At 39.5% G+C, this 9,459-nt stretch overlaps 1 pseudogene; it reads right to left on the reverse strand.

Annotated features, from left to right (window-relative positions):
* Window positions 1–7,563: 7,563 nt before the first annotated feature.
* On the reverse strand, window positions 7,564–8,886 carry LOC101308373 (annotated as a pseudogene).
* Window positions 8,887–9,459: the final 573 nt, after the last annotated feature.

Consider the following 9,459-nt stretch of genomic DNA (forward strand, 5'->3'; position numbering starts at 1 on the left):
GAGAGAGAGAGATGAAAACCAGATCGGGAAGAGAGCACAAGAGAAGGAGAAAGAGATGAGATTTGTGTGGCTTTAATTACACAGGATAATATCGTCTTTTTGTTAAAAATCATTGAAATGGACACACACAAAAAATTATCATTGAAATAGGGTTTGTTTTAGCTGATTTTGGGTATTTGGGCATTTTCTTTTAAAGATTTCCGGAGAGAAGGACTCACATTATTATATTATACTAGCTATAGTAAATTAATGGAAATCTTCAGGATTTCCGGGAAGGTTGGGAAACGACAATGAGTCAAGTCAATTAGACAAAAATATGAACGTGGATTCAGCTGTATATCTGCATGGCATTATTCCTATCTAGGTTTCCAGGCGTTTTCTAGTTTTATCAACAACGCCCAATCCTTGACTCAGCTATTAGGGTTTTGGTTAACTGTGCTGTAAAAATATTATGTTTTAACAAAAAAACAGTATAAGTTGTTTGGTAAATGCCGTAAATTCTGCATTATATTATACCATTACCATAGTTTAATGACTGAAATGGATATGATGTTTTCAACTCAACTGAATATATAAAACCTTATTATCAAAACCATAAGCCAATTATATAATGAATCCAGATGGTCATCCCATCAGTTTTGTTTTCTTCTGATTCTTTACAAGCTTGATGATGTTAGACTTACTTTTCTCCACCCCAGACCAATAATTTGGCATTAGACTCCATACCCAATCGTGAAACAAGAAAATTAGGGAACTTTGTAGCCTTACCCAGTAATAAGACTGATATCGGTGGAAATCTGTAATTGGAATGGAATGACACATGTTGTATCGGTGGGGATTATTGGTACATGTTGTCTGGTGTTCAATACCTTTTGACGCCTAAAAATCATGCATTGCAAACTCGGGACCGTTATCACTTTTAATGACTTTGACACTTTTATCAAATTGATTATGAACCAAATTGACAAAACTGACAAGAAGAGAGCGTGCTTCGGATTTGCGTTTCATGAGATAAACCTATGTGCCTCGTGAATAATCATCAACAATGGTTAAGAAGTAGTGTGCACCAGTGAGTGAAGGGACATGGTAACCACCCCAAATGTCAACATGAATTAACTCAAAACAATCGTTGCTGAAAGTAGTACTTAGAGAAAATGGCTGTCTAGCTAGTTTGCTTAACCAAAGGACAAATAAAGCAATTATTTGGTGCACAATTGTTCTTGGAAAAAGAAAGTAACGATAATACTCGTTGTGATGGGTGACCCAATCTTTGATGCCAAACGTTCGACGTCTGAACTTGAGCCACATTGCATGTTCCTTTCTGGTGGTTGTCAAGGCAGTACACTCCCTCCCTCTCAACGCCCATCCCAATCATCTTCCCCGATCATAGGTCCTGCACAAAACAAATCCCTCTCAGAAATATGGTTACATAGAATGAATCACGAGCCAACTTGCCAACATATCTCAGGTTCAGGTAAAATGAGGGAACACATAGCACATTTTCAAGCTTTAACTGAGATGAAAATATGACGGTGCCAATATGCGTAACTTGGGCAGATGAACCAGATGGAAGTCTCACAGTATAATTCATGACAGTTTGTTTTGAAGTAAGAAGCTTATCATCACAGACAATATGGTCACTCGCACCACTGTTTATAAGCCATGTTGGTGTATGACAACAGGGAGGCAGCCTTACCAGAAAGTTCTTCATAATTTTGAACGTTACCGGCTTGGTTTGAGGCCTGGTATTTGCTCCAGAGATCTATCAGTTTTGCAGTCTTCTTGAGAAAATGGAAAGGAGGCAGAGTTGCCTTGATTGTCACAGTGAGCCGATATGTGATTGACTCGACTTGTGCCCTCTCCAGACTGCATATTCTTCCTTTTTCGACATTCTTCAAAGGTATGACCCTTGAAATTGCAGAAAGAGCAACGAAGGTGTGCTTGACAGGTTTCGGCAGTGTGTCCTCGAGAGTTGCATGTTGTGCAGCGGAGGTGAGCTCGGCAGTTCTCGGTGGTGTGGTTTGTTTTATCACACTTCTCGCAGCGAGGCCTGCTATCGTTGCTGCCTGTGTTGCGCTGCGGCTTGCGCACATACCCTGCAAAGGACTCGGTCAAGGGCTCGCTGCTGCGCGTGGCTAGGGGCGCAGCAAGGGGCTCAATGGCATGCGCTGCATGGCTTTGTTGCTTCACACAAAAAGCAATTGAGTCTGAAGGCTGCACAATGGACTTGCTTGCCGACACCGCTGCCTGCTTTTCATGTCTGAGACACATAGAATACACTTTGTTCAATGTTGGCAATGGATCCATGCCAATGATGTTGCTTCTGACGGTAGCAAATTCATCAGTTAATCCCATCAAGAACTTCATGATGTTTTGAGTTTCTACATATGATCTCAACTCCTCTCCCGCCTTACAAACACAAGCAGGAAAGTTGCATAGGGCTTCCTTCTCATCCCAAAGGCTCTTGAGTTCCTTCTCATCCCAAAGGCTCTTGAGTTGAGTGAAGAAGGTTGTAACAGATGAAGAGCCCTGCGTACAATCATGAATGGAATTCTCAATGTGAAAGAGTTGAACAGTGTTAGTTTGTCCAAACCTTTCATATAGCTCAAGCCAAACCGTCCTTGCATCCTTGCAGTGAGAAAAGCTTTTCGAGATTTCTTTGGACATCGATGCAAGTAGCCAGGTTTTGACTAGAATATTGCATCGATTCCATTGGTTCTGCTCATCTGGATTCTTCACGGGTTTAGGTAGGGTTCCGTTGACAAACCCTATTTTGTTCTTGATTTGAAGTGCCATGTTCATGCTTTCAATCCAAGCACTGAAATTGTCTTCTACCAGAGATTGTGGGACTAAAATTGCTCCCGGTTGATCTGAGTGATGGATGTAGAGAGGATGATTGGAATTCTCCCATGCCGGACCCTTTTGTGATGAAGATGAATCCGTTTTTTGGGGTATTTGTTCTTCTCTCGTCATTGTATCGACAAGGTTTTTAGGGTTTTGATGTTTTGGAAGGCTCAAGAGCACGAAGGCTCTGATACCATAATAAGACTGATATCGGTGGAAATCTGTAATTGTATTACTGTGTGATCTATGGTACATTATATACAAAGAGGAGAACTAGTTGCTCCATGATTCTAGCTATCGATAAGGCAGGAAATAAGCTAGGGTATCTATCAGTAATCCTTAACTACTTAGGATATACATCCTTATGCGTCTCAATACCCAGAAAACAAAACTTGCAACTGTGATTGAAAATTGCAGAGGAAGGAAGAAGATGAACAGATAAAGGGAAGTTCAAAGAAATTGGATTGACACCGTCACACTTCATATGTAATTAACTAAAAAAATAAGAGTTTGAATTGAAGGACACAGAAAAAAAAACTGAAGGGAATCTGATTCAGGGAAGAACAGCGAGGAAGAAAGATCGATAGGGAATCTGAAGGGTTTAAGAGAGTCTGCTAAAAATGTTATAATAGCTCCTTCTTACTACTCACATGCATGTGACGTGGATGATAATGTACAGCTCGATACCTGAATTGAATAACTCTCAAAACTTGAATAGTGTTGTAAGCTGAACATATGCATACATGCATGTACGTAGGAGCATTGTATTGGGAAAATTAAAGTCATATTTTACAGTCGTAAAAATATGAATTAAAAGGGAGAAAAAAAACCTAAGTAAAGTTAGTGTCTATATTCCAAATGCAAGTTAAACTAATGTCAATATTCTGACCCAAAACCCCCAAAAAAAAAAAACTTATAATGTCAATATTCACATTCGAGGAAAATGGGTAAATGACTAGTGATAAATAGCAAGACAAATGACATAAAATTCCATGTCAAAGAGACAAAAGAGCACCATGCATGGCTTCAGCTGGATATGACTGTATGAGCATCACAAAACGTGGGTTCTGCATGGCATGTATATTAATGTCTTATTATATCCTGTTGAACTTTGAAGCGCGTTTTCCAGTTTTAACACCAGTATGCTCAACCATGGAGTACTATTATTTTCCAGGAAGATAAAGCTAGCTAAACAAACGCTGCAATTAAATATGCAATCATGCACAGAAAAATTGTGTTTATTAAAACTGTATATATTGCGGTGCCCTCCTTCCACTTCAAACAGCCCAATTACTTACTATCAGTAATTAACAGCTAGAACACAACAATGGCTTCCCCTTCTTCCCATTGCCTTCTCTTCTGCTCACTGCTAGTGATCTTCCAAATTATCACTACCCCCTTGCTGGCCGAAACATCTTTCCGACCAAAGGCCCTAGTTCTTCCGGTGACAAAAGACGCCTCCACCCTCCAATACCTCACCACCATCAAGCAAAAAACTCCTCTTGTCTCACTGAAACTCACCGTGGATCTTGGAAAAAAAAATGAAACTACAGTAAATCTAAAATCCCAGAATACAGTAAAATCCCAAATCCCAGCCTCTCCACCCCTTCCTCCCGAAGTTCAACCAGAAAGACTCACTCACAGAAAACCTCACCCCTTCTTCTCTCCTATGGCGCCCAATCACCACCATCCACCACCTTCTCTCCTCTTTCTCCTCATCACCGCCGTCACGGTCGGGGGGCGGACGTGGTGCCTGGCAGGCGGCGCCGAGAGACGGGCGGGCAGGGGCTGGGCTAGGCGGTGGAGTGGGGTTTGATACTCCCGGATCGGACGCAGGTTCGCTTGTGTTTCCGGAGACGCGCGTGCGGAGGCAGTGCTGCCGGTGAGGCAGCGACGGAGCAGTTTTGCCGGATCAATGGTTCAGTCCCTGGGTTGGAGGCGATGTCGCCGATCTCAGTCCAGGTCGAGCATAGCGGATCATAGAAAATTGGGCGGAGAGTGATGGGGATCCAATCTGGGTGCCTCCGTTCTGACCAAGGGCGCGTCGGAGCGGCTGGGCGCTTGTGCTGCAGAGTGAGGTGCGCCGGGGTCGGTGGAGGAGGCTGGTGTGCTCGCAGTCGAGGAAGGTGGGTGCCCGAGAAGAAATATGGGTGCCCAGAGCAGAAATCGATTTCAGCAGGAAGTTTTAGTTTTTTTTTTTTTTTCTAAGTTTTCTAGGGTTTTCGGCTATGAACTTAGGGTCGGAGTAAAAAATAACGTGTTGAAGGAGAAAATATAACAATAATAACGGTTTACTCATTCATTGATAAAAAGACCTATTTATAAACATTACATAAAGTCTCCCAAAATATCTCGAAGTTCTATCAACTGTAATTTATTTTAATAAGGAAACCGGGAAACCGGATTAACCAATACACCCGTATTAAGACAAGACACATAACAGAAGAACGAAAATATAATTTCCATAAACAAAAAGAAAAAAAAATGATATATGTAGGGTGCGTGAATTATTGAATAAAATTAAAAAAAAAATCCTAAGACGAATTCGGAAAAGTATAGTGATCGACCAATGTGTCTTAATGAGACATACTAATGTGTAACCATATATTAATGAAAATATAATATAACCGTATTCAGTATAACCGTATATTAATGACAATATAATATAAATAAAAATTTCATCATGGAATATTCAAATTCATATCAACTTTCTGTTTCATATTACGGATTGCATAAAATTCTTATGTCCACAACAATGTCTCGATGGTTTTCAAAAAAAAAAAAACAATACCTATGCGCAGCACATGAAGATTATTTTGATGAACATCTATCCGCAACACATGAAGAAGTTTTCTAATAGAATTTGAGTGCCTGGAATCCAGATCCAAGAATGATCAAAGTCGAAGCCGAAGCCAGAGACAAACAAAGAAGAGCTTACGAAGCCAAGTTTTGTGAAGGTGCCTAAACCTTCTAGCCCTAATCTCATTGGCATAGAGGTGCATGCTTTAATTTCTTTTTTATTCTCAAGCTAATTATTTGTCTTACCAAGCCCATGTATAAATACATTACATGTCATTTGAGTTGGCTCAAACCCACAAAGTGAAAATAATAACCAAAGTTATAAGAGATAATTTATTTGAATAGTGTAGTTTTTTTTATTCCCTTTAAAAATGTAATTTGTTTACTTTTAAAAATGTATTTTGTTTAAAAATGTAATTCGTTTCCCTTTGAAGTTCATTGACGAAATAAAAGAACACTAAAAAGAATTTAGTTAAAACGAATCAATAATATATAGGAGCTTACTGATGGTACACGTCACAAGATTGATATATAACCATTGTCCCAAAATATCCCTACTTCATTTTAATTCTTGATGGTTCGACCAATGTTACTTTAAACGTGAAACATTGCGGTACATATTCGCGGTCTGAGGGTACGTAATATGGTGAGATATATAAATTATTTATATATTTAATTAAAATAAATTATTCATGATTAAAACAATCCATATGAAAAATAATAAATAGATATCATACTTAGCTAATCCTAATCATGATAGCAAATTTTATATGAGCACCACATTAGTCAAATGGGTAAATAGGTAAACTCTATAGATTTTACGTTTTAAACAAAATAACAAAAAAAAGAACAAAAAAAGAATAATAATCCCTCTTTACGTTTCCAGAAACTAAAAAGGAAATAAAAAGTCTCACTAAAAAGACTTAATTATGTATCCAAAAAAAATAAATAAATAAAAAATAATAAAGTCAGACATCGATAACATCTCCCATTGATATTGAAATTAATTGCCCATGTAATATTTACCTTACCTATTTTTATGTTGATTGGATTTTTTTTTTTTGTCTCAATTATCTAACGGTGTTAGCATCAGTGTTAGTGTTATGGAATTGACTACATTAAATGAATGATAGTGATTGGTCAATGGTTATTGGTGCACTTGAACCTTGGTGCACTGAAAAACTTTCGTATATAAACAAGTGCATGTGCTTTGGAAGATAATATCTGGATATAATTTAGAGTAAAGCAGATCTAGCTAGAAATCGATCGGTATTCTTCTGATCAAAATAGAAACCAAGATTTAATGATACACGTACTTGTTCATCTACCAAGATAATACTCTAATATTGCAAATGAGCAGAGAATCTTTCTGATCGATGGTAATACATGCTCGGTAGTAATACACGTACACTCTTAAACTTCTACATGCTATACAATTATACAACTACGTACGTATTATACATTATTGATTTTTTTTTTGGAAAAGAAACATGAATTTGGTTTGGTTAATCAGCTGCTTGCATATTTGCAACAGCTTGTAATAATTTTTTTTTGAAGGAAATTGAAACCATGCATGACCACCTTCTTCAGTGTAGTCGAATAAAGAGTTTTGCTCTTCAACTTGTTTTTGGAGCTTATTCCTTGACCTAACAATAGTTAGTCGTATTACTACAATGCCAATGAAATATCACAATCTCTATTAAAAGAAAATTCACTATCTTACCCATTTTATAGATAAGTAAAAAACAAAAAGAGAATATATAATCAACAATATAGCATATGCAAATATGCAACTACTCAACAAAAAAAATTGAACATATGCAGCACCGCGCGGCCATCAGTATTTAAATGCATGTTATTTATTTTGGCAACAAGATGCGTAACATTATTTAAATGTTTCATTCCTCTAGAACTCCAAATCTAAGAAGTGGAAGTGAAGTTGAAGTTGGCACAGTTTGTCTGCCTGAACAACAACGAGGAGCTGAATCCGAGCCTCTTGTTAGCCAAATCAAACTGAAGAAGATTATCCTCAGTTTGATGCCCTCCAATTACAATAGAAGTCCTTGGCCTCACACCACCATTCACAAAGCCTAAACACAACACGTCCTTGCTCACCTGCACCATCGAGTTTGCTCCAAACACTCTCCAGTACACTCCCTTGCTCAACACAAGGTCAATCGCAGGCACACCCGGGCCGACACGAGTGCTACCAATCCTCTTTGAATCAAAGCAAGCACCAAACGGCGCTACGGATTTCACTATTGGTATCTGAGCAAGTGATTTCACAAACGCATTCACGACAGCCTTATAGATCGAAGTCTCCAAAACCGTGTAAGGCTTCAGAGTGCTGATTCTTGTGCCGCCATACCCTTCTTCATCAATGGCTAGCAATGTAGTATTCAACGGAACAACTTTTCCGTTGACCTTGATGGAGGTTACTCCAATGAAGTATTCTGAAGAAGCATCGCCTTCGAAATAAGTACCGGCTGTGCTTACAGGGTTCAGGATCAGTTTGGTGTACGTAAGTGACTTGGAGACAGCAATGCCGGGAAGGAAAACATAAGGACTGCGGCCGAAAAATATGACGCCTTTCGATTTTGCTGTAGAGGTCAGGCAAATGGCGAATTTTCTGTCCAAGCTAAAAGCGGATGCCAACTGGGAAGGAAGTCCGACTTTAGGTCTGCCAAGGCCAGCCATGCCCTTAACTCCGGCGGAAAGGTTTGCCAAGAGATCAGTGTCACCACAACTGAAGAGGATGTTTGGAGTAGAAACAACCGGACCTGGATTAGATCCATCGGTGGATCGGAGGGAGACCACGTCTTGACCGAGTTGACCGTCGCCGGTGAGTGTGGTGGCGAGAGGGTTGTCCGGGAAGATGTTACAAGTGTTGTTGTTGCAGCCTGGTTTTGGGGATGATCGGTAGCACTCTGTGGTACACGCCTTGGACCCAACAAGTTTGCACTGCGAGGATCCACAGTGGGCGGGCTTGTAGGTGGAGGAGACATAGCCTCGCTCACAATCTACCCAAAGTGATAGACCGCCAAGATCAACGGTCAGTTTAACGGGGACTAGAGGGGTTCTTTGGTTGATAGTAGTGAGCTATTGGAGGGTGGAAGGGTCTTTCGTCACCGGAAGAACTAGGGCTTTGGGTTTGAAAGATGTTTTGGCTAGCGAGGGGGTGGCAAAGAAGAAGAAAGCTAGTGAGTAAAGGAGAATAAGGCATTGAGATGAAGAGGAGGCCATTGTTGAGCAATGGATAAGTGGATGCTTAAACTGGAAGGAGGGGTTGCTAATATATAGGTACGTATCACAAGTCTTTGAATATTTCTTACCAAAAAAAGGCAGTCTCTCCATTAGTATTGTTTTAGGGGAGAGCAAAGACGTCTTTTAAAATGACGATTGAAGAAGACTTTCAAGGGTGGCGACTCGGTGGTGCTGCCAGCGAAACCCACGTTAGTATATATCACTTTGAATTTCGTGTGATTTGTTTTTTGTTCTGGTTTCTACGTTGCTATGGGTCGGCCGTTGGCGAAATGTGTATGTGTGTATATATATATAATTAAGGCCTTTCTAACGAGGAATCCCTATTTTAAATCATTCATAGGGATAGGGCATTACACCAACTTCCCGATTATAATTTTACATCTCCACCGTTCATATTTTAGGTCTATATGAGTAGATCACCTCTACAAAATTTCATATGATTTGGTGATCGTTAAGGCTTTCAAAAATTCAATTTAGTTTTAATGACCTTCAACGGTTTTAGTTTGACATAAGCTGGACCGTTCAAAATCATTAAAACTAAATCAAACTTTT

The sequence above is a fragment of the Fragaria vesca genome, linkage group LG4, assembly GCF_000184155.1.
Source record: "Fragaria vesca subsp. vesca linkage group LG4, FraVesHawaii_1.0, whole genome shotgun sequence".
Classification (NCBI taxonomy): Eukaryota; Viridiplantae; Streptophyta; class Magnoliopsida; order Rosales; family Rosaceae; genus Fragaria; species Fragaria vesca.